This window comes from Uranotaenia lowii, chromosome 3 (assembly GCF_029784155.1).
Source record: "Uranotaenia lowii strain MFRU-FL chromosome 3, ASM2978415v1, whole genome shotgun sequence".
Classification (NCBI taxonomy): domain Eukaryota; kingdom Metazoa; phylum Arthropoda; class Insecta; order Diptera; family Culicidae; genus Uranotaenia; species Uranotaenia lowii.
The window spans coordinates 1,857,992-1,871,920 of NC_073693.1; the positions used below are offsets into that span (position 1 = coordinate 1,857,992).

Here is a 13,929-nt window from a genome sequence, read left to right on the forward strand (position 1 = left end):
TGTTTCCAGGTGAACGCGTTTTTTGTTGACAGTTTTTTTTTTAAATTCGATTTTGAGGTGTTAGAAATAGTTTTTTCAAGAAATAATTTTGTTGGAATGTGAGTAAAGTGTATATGAATGTGAAAAGAATGGAGTCAAACATTGAGTCATCAACGCTTCAAGGTAAAATGTATTTTTTCCTCGATGTTTCGCTATTGGATTTATGACGACGAAATTTTTTTTTTTTGGCATATTGCAAATGCCTTCAAAAAATTGAATGTAGATAGCGCTTCAAAAGCTTCATAAAATCTCGAAACTCCAATCTTTAGCGTTACCATGCATTACATCTTCCAACTAACCGTACTGACATTTGGTGAGTAAAAATTATTTCTTCGGTTTTTAATGACATCTGGTGAAGAATAGTAAAAGTCTGCTAATGAATCTAAGAAGTGTAAGTTTCATCTTGTTTGTTGTTTTCGAAAATCAGTGAAAAAATATCAAATCTGTTTTGAAATATTTTTCTCGAAATATCAATTTAGCTTTGCAGTATTTACTTCAAATTTTTGTTTTGGCAATTATGGACTTGAGCTAATGTCATTAACCCATCATACTATCCTCAGAGTAGACGGAAAGATACGAAGGCAAAATAGCTGATTTACAGAATCTCAAATGTAATATTAATTATTCTAAATCTAATTGCGTTGAGTATAATGTTGGTAAGTTCCGTAATTTCCTAATTCCTTAACAGCATTTAATGTATCAATATATCAATATAATCCATAAAAACTTCCCAGACGACATAAATTCATATTTAGGTCTTCCCATATTCAAAATATTATATGAAGGAGTTTGGTAGGGATCTCCACGCTTCATTCCGCCCCTGTATCCTGTATCTTTCGCGGTTTTCATCACATGGTTAGCCTGGCCGTAGTAATATCTGCAATGCATAGCAATATGTAACAGGTAATACGCTGAAAAGAAACATGAAAGACGCAAGTCTTCCATTTTCCAGGATGCCTACATGTTTTGGCCGTGTTGATGTAAGAAGAAGAAGAAGAAGAAAAAAAAATTGATTTAAGTATTTTTTTTCAAATTTTTGTTTCTCTTGTCTTTTATTTTTCAAATTATTTTGTTCCTTATTCTGCAATTTCAGTCATTTAAGTGACTCATGTAATTCGATACTCTGGAAATTGCATTTAACTTATCGAATTATGTGTACGAATTTGGCACGCACGTCCATCAATCCGCGAGAACCGGCTTTTATTGAGGAAGTTTTGCCACAATTGAACGTCAATGTGTCACTGGGTCAGTCGGCAATTTTGAGCGATAATGGTGCAGCGTCTGGAGAAGAATGCACCCGAAATGCAGTTTTCGAGGCGAAATGAATCACAGGATTGGTACAAATGTAAAATAAATTTTGTATTGATTATTCCTTGCTGTTTATCAGCGCAAAAAAAAAAAATATTTGGACCACGTCAAACCCAACAATTAGCATCAGAATGTACCATTGAACCAAACTCATTGAAAAAAATCCGTGTCTTTACACGATTGACGGATGGCCGTAATGATATTGATACATGCAAAATGAAAGGGAAATTCGGTCAGAATGCAAGCGAAAGTTTTATTTTCGGTGTATCCCATAAATATTCAACGATGCATCATTGCCCAACCATGTGCCAATCCAGTTGTGGGACAATCTCGTCCCAGTGAATATTGTAGCTATTTGTTTTTTTTTGTTTTAACAAAAAAAAGGTGCACAAATTGCAGTTCTTTTGCATATCGTTGCATTTCATGCGTTCGGATTTCCTGCTCTGCAAAAGCTGATAGAGGAGGGATTAAAAAAAATATTTATACTCTTTTAACTTCTCAATACATAGGAAAAAAAAATTAATAAAAAAAAATTTGTAATTATTTTACTATCCTTCACTGAGAGTGAAAGTTTCCCTATATGTGTACATTTCTCGAGAAAAAGAAGAGTGAAATTCGATAAGGGCACCCAACATCGATCAGATTTTTACTCTTGGTTCGTTATCGAAATTGCAAGCGTACTCGTGTGACCTTAATTCGGATAAATGAGCCGATAAACTCGTGTCTGGACTGACTGTCTGTTCGTGGTCTGCTATCGTAAATCTTAACTTTTGGGACCTGATTGATAAACTTAAATGTTTATCTGATCGATGTATTTTTGTCGCACGTTTCCAATTAAATGCCATGGGCGGGCATTGATAACAGAGACTACGCACGTTTCGGTACAAAAATATCCGAAAAAACAATCATGCTTTTTAGCTGAGTCATTTAGAGAGAGTCATGGACATCCTAGGAAGAACTTATCAAAAATAGAGGGAAGAATCCAGTATTGTCAATGCAAATACTTACATATGTACATACGTACACATTGTTGAGATTGGATTTTTTTTTTAAATTTTACTCATAAGACCATTTGTACCATGACATATGTTCGTGTTATTGATGTTCGTTAACTTATTTTCTAAACATTCTACTCTAATATTGAATACAATGCACTCGTTTTTCCAAGACCCCACCGGCAGTTTTATTATATTCCTCGGAATTGTGCGTAATAATAAATATAGGGTGCTCCATTATGTTTAAGTCTGACATTTAAACAGCTGATTTCCGCTGTGTGTAGTTGTGTTCAGTTCAATTTAAAACTCTATGTTTCGTGAGCTCCAGTTCTAATTATTTTCGTCAAAATGAGAAGCATTTCCCCGGAAAAGCGCAAAAATATCGTGCACAAATGGTGTACTATCACCAACATTTCGCTGAATCAGTTGGCGAAAATTGAAGAAGTTAACATTGGAGCGGTCCAAAATACGATTCGAAAGTAAGGAAAAGGATCAGCTTCGTGGACAAACAAAAATATAGGCGGAAACCTAGTCCTGTGGACAAAACTTTGGACCGAAAAGTCATGCGTGCTTACGCCAGTAAGAAAATTGCCTCATTTCGGGATGTGAACACTGACACAATGAATACAGCTGTTTACGTTCGAGAGTGCCTGAACCGTACTCTGCTGCCCATGATCCGCAAGCATGATCAGTGATCAGTGATAGACTGCCCCAAATTTTTATGGGAAATTTCAAATTTGTGGAATGTTACGCGCTGCTGGCTAAAATTGATCCTAGCCCTAGAACAAGATCTCATGCCAAATTGGGACCAGATCGAATCTCGATGCAACGCATAACTTTTTCAAAAGTCGGGTCATTTGAGGCACTCTAATGATCACCCTGTACTGTTTTGGCCTGATTTTCCATTAATTCACTACTCAAAGAACACGATGGCTTGGTACCTATTTCACAATTCAAGCGAGACCGATTGAAATTTTTTGGGTCCACACAAAATTGTATTTGAGAAAACTCGTGAAGCCTGCAGATTAGAGTGCTCCAAATGACCCGACATTTGAAATTTGGGCCAGATTGGATCACGGGAAGGGGTCGCTCAACGAGCCTAAAGTTTGTATGGGATTTTGGAACATTTTGTTCGAAAACGAAAATCCAGTTTTTTCAAGAATAACTTTGGTCCCCTTCGGCCGATTCCTTTTGAAAACGTTTTTTCTTAAAACCTAAACTAAATATTTTATCTCAAGACCGCATTTCGATTCAAGTTAAGAACAAAAGTTATTAAGCTTAAAAAAATTATTTTCATCACTTTTAGTGAGAAACACTGCTTCGAACGTTTTGACGCAGCTTTAACAGTGATGAATATCACCCTGAAAAAAGTTACCCCATTTTTGAAGCCTAATATTTTTTTTATCATAAGTCAAATCGAAATGCAGTCTATAAATAAAATATTTGTCATAGTTTAGGCTTTAAGAAATACCGTTTGCAAAAAAAGTCGGCCGAAGGGGACCAAAGTTATTCATGAAAAACTAGATTTTTATGTTCCTCCCGAACAAGATGTCTCAAAATCCCATATAAACTTTAGGCTCTTCGAGCGACTCCTTCCCGTGATCCGATCTGGCCCAAATTTGGCATTAGACCTTGTTCTAAGTCTAGGATAACATTTCACAAGCTTGAAATTTCTCATACAAATTAGGGGCAGTCTACTGCAGATTCTATCGAAAACTTTCCAAAAGACTGAAAAAAGGGGTCAAAATTGACTAGAGAACATAAACGTGAAAAATAATTAGGTTTTCTTCTAAATTGTGTTTAAACTGTTCATTTTGCATCGCTGCTTAGACATAATGCGACACCCTATAAGCAAAGAGGTCAGATCGGTGCCTTTGCGCACTTAAAAGATCACACTACTGATGCTTATGGTTCTGCGAATGTAACCTACCGCAACCAGAATGATTGGCAGATTGTTTTTCTTAGTGTATTGTTGAACTTAACACAGAGTTATTCAATTTTCATTTCTAGAGATTCTCAGTTTTTGCTTAGTGTCACCCCAAGAACAGAGTTTTTTTAGTTAAGAGAAAATGTTTGCGTGTTCCCGAAAGCTTCACAAAAGCTTCCAAAGTACTCTAAATTCTACTATTAAGGATTTGGTGTTGCTACAGCTTGCTTATAAGTCCCATTTTGTTGAAAAATTTAGGAAAAATTGAGGCCCTTAGAATCAAAATCGTCAATATTTAGTTAAGTATACCAAACGATTTTTCATATCTCAGACCTGGGGCAAAACTCAGTTGAAATTTTTTTATGCAATTCAGTGTTGAAAAGTGAAAACTGTATCGAAAAGTGCTTCTTCCCAGCACTGAATTCAGTGTCAAAAAGTTTTTTCCACGACCTACTTGATCATAGATTTTCAGTCGTTGGCAAGGAGACCCACATGTTGTTATTTGTTGGGATGCGTTTGTTAATTAATGAGTTTTGAGGTGAATTTTTCAAATTTACATTTGCGAATTTATATTTCCAGGTGATTTTTTTCGAATTTACATAAAATTGTGTATGCATGTGTATACATAAAATTGTTTATGCAAATTCGAAAAAAAGTGAAAAATCGAGTATACCGTCCCAAAATGTTTGTTTTTCGTTACGAAGTTGGGTTTTGCAAAGGCCTACTTTTTCTTCCGAAAAAAAAACATTATCGAAAAGTAGTGCTTTTCGATACAGTTTTAAAAACAGTGTAGAAAAGTGCTTTCATATCATGTACAGAACAACTTTGTTTTATCTTTTTGACATTGAATCGGAAAAATCTAAATATTTTTTAGTTAAAAAGCAATTGTGAGATCGAATATTATTTTGAAACATGGTGGCACATGAGCTAAGCTTTAGTATTACATGAAACAGATCCCTGAATCGTCGTAAACGTTCAATTTGGTTCTCAAATGATTGATATCGCAGTAAAACAGCGGTTCTTAAACTTTTAGAACCCATTTTTGTGCTGAAAAATTCGCAGAAGCTTAGTATTATGATTACAAACAACTTTATAAATAAGAAAATTGTTTTCCCATTTTTTTTTTTCAAAAATTGCATAAGCATAGAGGATACTGAACTCGACTTTCATTACTTTTCGGGTTGTTGTTTTCACACGCTCCAACATTTTTTTTCCTAAATTTGGAAACATATGAACACTAACTCATAACTATATCCCAGCAATCATAAAATCGCATTAGAAATGACAGCTCAAATCGTTAACAATGGTAATGCGAATTGTTGTTCTCTAGACGATAAGCAGTGCAACCAGATTGCTAAAAATCAGATGGTTCATTTGGAAAAAAATTTCAAGAGAGAAGCTGCAAATATTGTCTCTCGCAACGGTTAGCATGCATTGAGAGCAAAACTTGAGCTCTCTCGCATACTTTCAGGATGTACGGATAGAGATTTGAATATCGTCTAATTTATATAATTCAGGTGATGGTCTATCCTGCATGATGTTCAACGTGGCGCTAGAAGGTGTTATTCGACGAGCGGTGGGCGAAATGCGGGGCACGATTTTCAACAAATCCAGTCAACTTATCTGCTTTGCCGATGACATTGATATAGTCGGCAGATCATCTGCGGCGGTGGAAGACATCTATCGCAAACTGAAACGCGAAGCAGGAAGGATTGGGTTGATGATTAATACGTCCAAGATGAAGTACATGCTGGCCTGCGGATCCGAGACCGACCGAACCCGCTTGTCCAGTAGTTACAAGGTCACGATCGACGGGGACGAGCTGGAGATAGTCGAAGACTTTGTCTATCTCGGCTCACTGGTGACCGCAGACAATGACACCAGCCGTGAGATCCGGAGGCGAATTATCAGCGGAAGTCGTGCCTACTATGGACTCCACAAGCAACTGCGGTCGAGAAGACTTAGCCCTCGCACGAAGTGTAACCTGTATACGACGCCGGTTGTTCTCTACGAGCACGAGACATGGGTATTGCTCGAGGAGGACCTGCGTACACTCGGAGTATTTGAGCGACGAGTGTTAAGAACCATCTTTGGCGGCGTACAGGAGAACGGAGTTTGGAGGCGAAGGATGAACCACGAGCTCGCGCGACTCTACGGCGAACCCAGTATCCAGAAGGTGGTGAAGGCTGGCCGGATACGCTGGGCGGGACATGTTGCGAGAATGCCGGACGACTGTCCTGCAAAACAGGTGTTCGCTACAAATCCGGTAGGAACAAGACGAGCGGGGGCGCACCGAGCAAGGTGGTTAGACCAAGTGGAGCGTGATCTGGCGAACGTGGGGTGCCCGAGAAATTGGAGAACGGTTGCCATGGACCGAGTGAATTTTAGGAATTATGTTCGTCAAGTTATGTCATGAGACGGAATACTACACACAAAATTTCTCGGCCTCAACTTAGCAAAAATACTCCATTACTTTCTGTTAGCAAAAATTTTTTTTTACTCTCGAGTTAGCATTTTCCCATATTGTCATGGCTTTAGCTCAATTTGAGTAAAAACTACTCACTTGCTACTATTTTCAGTATTTTCATTAGCACCGACTCAAACCATTTGTCTGCGCTCGAAACGTGTTCGTTCCCGATGGTGCGGTTTGTTTTGATAAGTTATTGTTTTGAATCGTGTTCCCGTAAAACTTTAAAAGTTGTGTTTCTGGTTAACGAAATCATCTTCCGGAGTGGCAACGAACAGCCGGTGGTTTTGGCCGAGCCCTAAGATGACAATTTTGTATCGAGGCGGTCAATTTGGAAGGTAGAGCCAAAGATTGTTGTAAGTTGCAAATTATGTTTTTTGAAATCCAATTTTTTTACGAACGCCTCTTTTCTTATATACCATGTAGATGTAAAAACAACATTATGTCGCCCCGGATCTATCTTTGGGTCATCTTCATTTTGTATTCAGCTCGCTTCCGGCAACTGATCAACGTACCGCCCGTGGATTTTTCCGTAATATGTAAAGGTAAGTAAAAGTGTCTATACCGCAACGTTCATTAGTGATTTTTTTTAACATAACCATTTTCAAGATTGAACAAAATAATGGTCACAACTCGAAATGAAACTTGAAACCTATATGAAGGCTTATTTTGTTTCGCATCACAGGCCCCACTTTGTTTCGGCAAAAAAGGAAGCTCCAGCAATACACCTGATGGAAACAGGCGTAAATCGATCCATTCCAGAATCCTCGATCGGCAATCAAATATTCTGGCATTTTTTCCTTTCATCGGCCTCTGCTTGCTATTCTTTTTCTTCGAATCTACCAGCTAAACGAATTCACGACAAGGTAATCTTTTTTTTATTTCATCAAATAAGTTTTTGTTTTAATGCTTATCACGACGTTGTTTAAGATAATTAAAATTTAGAATTCAAGTAAGAATTGAAATGAAAAATTAATGTTAAGAAGATTACTCGTTTGAGAAAGGAATACTTGTTTAAATTAAAAATGTGTATTTGATTTTGTATCCCGGATTTGAATTTCAAAGCTTACATTGAAATTCCATTCTTAATTATCAATTTTGTATTTTATCCTCCGTTGAAATATTTTATTTTTTTCAGAATCGAATCTCAACTTTGCATTTTAAATTAAATCCTGTAATTTGTTCCTTAAATCTGTAAATGTAAGATAATTTTGTTTGTATTATCTTGATTATACTGAATTCTGAATCTTAAACCTATTATATTACTATAAATATTTTAAATACATTTAAATGCATATTATAACCATTTCATTTTTATTCTATTTCTGCTTTCATCATTTCCAGGCAGCGAATTTATGCATATCCGTGATAGGTAAGAATTTATTTCAGTTCTTTATTTTTTTTAATCTTTCAATTGATTTATTTTAGGAACATAGTCAAACGAGCGATCTGACGAGAAGGATGATAACGAAAACAATTTGCTCTATTTATGATTGAAATAGACATATACAATATCCTGATTGATCAAACCGTTACTCCTGGAGGCGTTTTTAAAGTGGATTTCCCCCAAGTTATAATACGCCTTTTCGAATTGTAAATAATTTTGTTTCGCAGATTTTACCCATAAAAACCTAGTCAACCTACCAGTGAAAAACTAATGCAAACGGTCAGAATGCTACCCGTGGAAAAATGGGTGCCGCTGGATAATTGGAATAACACTCGTTACACTGGATTTAATTCAAGAATATCACAATATAGGTTTGCTTGAAAAGTTGAAATTCCTAATAGAATTTTTGCTGATCTTTTCATTTCATATTCCAGATTGGTCAATTCTTTTCTATCCTACCACGTACAGCTATCTCAACCATGGAGACTGTTTCCATAAGTCAGTGTAATGCAAAAAATTAAAATTTTGATTGATATTCCATTGTCATGAAATTCGATTAGGCAATCCATTTGTGCAAACGGTGGCGTACGTGGTCATTGGATAGGTCTAAGGAATCTGCAACATGGGGCCGATGGAAGCGATATGGTCAATACGCTGGTGGTCGATTTTGGAGACGTAAAGAATATCGACAAAGTGAATAAGAATAAATTTGAAGTATTGATCGTAAATTGTGATAAAAATGAATGTGATTATAATCTGTAAGTCGGGCGTCAATAAACGAGTTTTCATTTTTGATATCTTCATCTTTTTTTAGAGCACCAACAATTATCGAAAAATTTCATTTTACTAAAATTATAGTTAATTTTTGGACAAAAACAATTTTGCTAAAATTTCAGCAAAAATAATTTTATATACTGAAAAATAAGTAAAAATTTAGTCCGGACACTTTTCGACTATTTTGCTAAAATTTTAGTTATGAAAAATTGCTAATTTCATTGCTAACTTTTTAGCTGGTCAAATTTGAGCAAAATTTTGCTAATTTCCGGCCTCGAAAATTTTGTGTGTATGTAAATAAAAAATAATTATATAATTCTTATCGTTTAAGCCAGAATTTGAAAATATGTACATATGTATATTGCCTCCACTTTGGTAGATTAATGCTGTTTTTGCGAGTTTTATGCGATGATTCTTTAATGTGTATGAAACGTACAACGAAGTTTGTTGCGAAATATACTTACAAAAATGTTTGCTGGAATGTTAGTTATAACACATATGATTGTACATAAGATTAAAAAATTACCTTCTTGTGACTTGATTTTCCTTATTTCCGGCTGTTTTGAATCGTTTGTACGAAATGTGCCATTTGATGATCGTTCGCTATACTATAATACAGCTTTTTATGATGTTCATGCTCTAAGTACAGAATTTTCGAAAAAACAATGTTTTAGCACTTTGTTTTGAATACCTCTATTCTAAAAAAACAATAAGTTTAAAATGATAAATTACTTATTTTGTCTGATACAGAGCAGGCAAACGGTAACCATCAAACATACAATGTCACGTGATATTGATACACTCGTAAATATCCCTGTCATGCTACATATGTATCATATCACTGTTACATATTGTCGGATATCGCGACATTTTTAAATGACTGACATCCAAGCTAGCATGATGGTCATTTATTTACGTTGTCTGTCGACTAAACTTTTCATAGCATTTTTTTTAATGGATTAAAGGAATTTAGGCATACAGTTCGGCTTGAAATCTTTGTTTTGGTTAATATGATTTTGAATTAAACTGCGCATACCATCGATGAAAAACCAATATTTTAGAGGCAAAATAAAATTTAAAAGAGATCATCGGAATCAAATGAGGGGATCTTTTTGTTGTTCAATTAACTAAATAAAAAACTGAAACTGACCCACAAAACAAAACATTTATTTTTTACAAAAATTATTAAAAATGCTTCACCACACCCAGTGATAACTATTTGCCAAGTGCCGATCCATATTGAATCTCTTCCGGAATAAACGGTGGCCTAAGATTTTCATTTTGGAAGACCTGGTAAATCGACGGAAGTGGTTGATGCTCTGAACTACTCCTCAACGACAATCGGAACAGGATCAGCAAGCTCTTGATTATCCGAGATGCTGGATAATACCTGAATCCGGACTAGAGTGGGTATTTTATCTTCCAAACCAACTGAAAGCTTCTGGAATGAAAAAACTGACGTTTCCTCGAAGTCAGAAAATTTGACGCGGTTCTGAGGAAAATTTGTCGATGCTAGATGGCCAACGGTTAGTGGAAGTTAGACTTCCACGTTCCTGTTAAACCAAATTTCGTTTTCAGACTTTTATTGACAAAAAACGAACACTTCTTACCTGATCCGGTCTGTAGAAGTTAACCTTCTGAGATTTATCCGTTCATGTCCCGAAAACAGCTCGAACTTTATTGCTTGCTGTCGATGCATTAACGAGATTTTTATTAGCTTCGTTCAATCGTTAGTAAAAATCGGTTTCAACTGGTTTCTGTTAACTGATAGACGTTCAACGAGCCAATGTTTTGGTCGAAACTAGTCAGGTCGATGTTCAATGGAGCAAGTTGAAACTAGTCGAAACCAATCCAGCTCGGCAGCAGGATTAGTTTCGACTTGGTAGAAATCGGTCGAAGTCAATTGGAAAGAGACAGGTGATCAACTGTCAATCCATTTCTACTTGATTCGACCCGTTTCGACTAGAGTTGATTGAACAGACATATTGTAAATAAACAAACGCGATCTAACTGGGTTGGCATGCTACAAAGGTCATGCAACATTAATTCCTGTCAGCAACATGATGACAGAAACATTGAATGCTCTGATCGCGTTGCTTTATGACAGGATTTTCAAAGAGATGATATTCATATAGATTACTTTGTTAAAGTCGTACGACCATGAGCGATATTTCTCAGCACTGGTCTGATATTATCACTGACTTCAAAATTCTCTTGAATTACCCACACCGTTACCATTTCTCTTTAGTTCCAAACTTTGAGCATTTTCTCATTTTTATTTGGCTTTGTTTGGCTTTCCAAAGTTGTTCTTGTCAATTCCAATTATCTTAAGGATCATCCCAATATACTGAAAAACTGAGATTTTTGAGAGACCAAGTATGGTCTATGAAAATGATAATCAAATTAACAAGAAAAAACTTAAATTTGAGTCTAAATAGTCGGTTCATTAAGAAATGAAATACAGCGAAGTAAAGTCAAAATTAGAAGTCATTTTCATTCATGTTAGTAGAACTTTTTGTCCGGAAAATTCGGGGCAGCGGTTTAATTTTTCATTTGACCTCCCACATATTTACACATCGTCGGATAGATTTTTTCTTGATAATTTCAAAAACTAAAAAAAAAATACTTAAATACAGCAAAGTTATCCGAATATATAAATATTTGGAAAATAAAATTGTTTTCTAGAGCTCTTTTCATTCGGAACCACCTACAGATAACCTGATAAAACATATCTACTCAATTTTGAAACATTGGGAAACTAGAATAAATTTTCCCGAAACGGATACTTTGCGAACAGCTTTGGAGGATTAAAATGATCTTATTGATATTTAAACTGGGTTTCATGTTAGCGAGATATGAAAATGCGCAGAAATAGGGCCGTCACGATGGATTTTTTTTTAAATTGATTTACAGTGTCAGACAATAGAATTGGACCGCTCTAATGCAAAATATTTAAATCACCTTTAAACTACCAATTCAAATATAATAATATGCGACACCTAGCGGCAAGCACTTATTGTAGTATGCCAACTTTGTATACTGCACGTTTGTTGCAATCAAAGCAACCCGTTTGTTCTACTCGAACAGAAAGCTGTCAGAGGGTGAAAAAAGTCATAAAATAAGACCAGCTCATCGGTTCGGCTGTTCCGGCATTTTCAGCGCTCTAGATTTGAAGAAAAGGTGTTGTTTTCGGTGTTGTTTGTCCATTTTCGTGCCCTGGTAAGTATTTCCCATAAAATTAATCATGTAAATCATGAAAACAAACAAAAAATGAAGATTTCCTTCCTCCTACTCTGTTTTCAGCGAAAAAGCGCTGGGTCGGGCACAGCACTGCACGGAAGTCCAGCGAGCAATCATCCGGAATCTGTACAAGGCTGGCAAAAGCCAACGCGAGATTGCCGACTACTTAGGAAGGTCGAAAACTTTCGTTTTCAACGCACTTCACAGCACCGGCAAACGAAAACTGACCGGCCGCCCCCGCAAAACGACGCCAAAGGACGATTCGACAATCAAGCGGGCCTCGCAAAAGGGCCTTTTCAAAGCGTCCAAGCAGATCAGAGACGAGCTGAACTTATCTGTGAGTTCCTGGACGATTCAGCGACGGTTGGCGGAGAAGGGACTAGAAGGAAAAAGTCCCCGGAAGGTGCCGATGCTGACGCCGAAGCACTTGAAGGCGCGGCTGAAGTATGCGAAGGATCACTTCGATTGGGTCGGTCCGGAAGAGGAGAAACTATGGAGAAATGTGCTGTGGTCGGATGAGACCAAAGTGAACCTCATCGGCTCAGACGGAAAGAGTTGGGTCCATCGCCCACTCGGCTGTGCGTATATGCCCCAGTATACAAATAAAACATTCAAACATGGAGGAGGTAGCAACATGGTGTGGGGGTGCTTTTCTTGGTGCGGGGTGGGTCCCTTGTACTGGATCGACCGGATTATGGACTAGCATCTCTACGCCCAGATACTTCGGGAAGTAATGCTGCCACACGCCGGGTGGGAGATGCCCCTAAAGTGGCAGTTCCAGCAGAACAACGACCCCAAACATACCGCTAAAACGGTTAAAAAGTGGTTCCAGGATAATAAGATAGACGTTATGGAGTGGCCAGCACAGTCCTCTGATCTCAATCCCATAGAGAACCTATGGGAAATAAGGTGTACACCGAAAAATCAAAAAACAAGCAGCAGCTGTGGGAGAGAATCCAGGCGGTGTGGTACGCTATCCCGGTGAGAACGTGCCAAAAGCTGGTGGAGTCGATGCCGAACCGGGTGCGAGAAGTGATGCGTAATAAGGGTTATACCACCAAGTACTAACCCTGCAAATCGATCACGGTATGAATTTCCTTTTTTTTAAATTTTTTTACCATGAATTCTAAAGGTCTATGGTCCTATTTTATGTCGCGTCATTTTAGTCAGTAAGTATGCTTAAAACGCATTTTTAAATAAAGGAAAATTGTTTTAACGATGGATGATTTTAATTTCTTCGAAGAATGGAATTTACAATTTGTAAATGGTTTGATGCACTTAAATGGTTTTTTTTTCTCAAAGTTTTGTCACTTTCTGTTTTGGATTGAGCTGTGGTCCTATTCTATTGTCCGACACTGTAAGTTAAAAAATTTAGAAAAAATGGCAGAAAACCGTTAAATAGAGCTTCTGTGAGTAGTTTTTGTTTGTTTTTGAGAATCGGGAATTTTTGTGAAACTATGCGGGAAAAATGCGGGAAATCAAACATTTTTATTGAGTACTTACCCTGTCATAAACCTTACGTTCTTATGATTTAATAATTTTAACATTGGAAAGAAAAATTATAAAAAAAAAGAATGAACGTTATTGTAACATGCAATTTTTGGAACTCAACCCTCTCCAAAGATTTCATGGTAAATATCAATGAATTTATAAGACGAACTTTCGTACTTACGAATAACGGAACCAAAAATTTCTTTGAAAGCTCACTACTTCGACCTTACTTATAAATGCATTAAATGCGTTTGCCCAACTATCGCAGATTTTTTTTCCAATCGCAGCATTCCGAAAAGTT

The 13,929-nt window shown here is 36.7% G+C and overlaps 1 long non-coding RNA gene across 4 annotated transcripts; it reads left to right on the forward strand.

Moving 5' to 3' along the window:
- The first annotated feature begins 6,746 nt into the window (after window positions 1–6,746).
- Window positions 6,747–8,886, forward strand: LOC129755543 (uncharacterized). Of its 4 annotated transcripts, none has more exons than XR_008739278.1 (7): window positions 6,747–7,092; window positions 7,163–7,281; window positions 7,346–7,602; window positions 8,081–8,108; window positions 8,165–8,291; window positions 8,351–8,494; window positions 8,558–8,886. It is a non-coding gene; the product is annotated as an uncharacterized LOC129755543 (long non-coding RNA). The 4 variants fall into 4 exon arrangements; XR_008739277.1 differs by having other exon boundaries at window positions 7,422–7,602; XR_008739279.1 differs by having other exon boundaries at window positions 7,478–7,602.
- The last annotated feature ends 5,043 nt before the right edge of the window (window positions 8,887–13,929 follow it).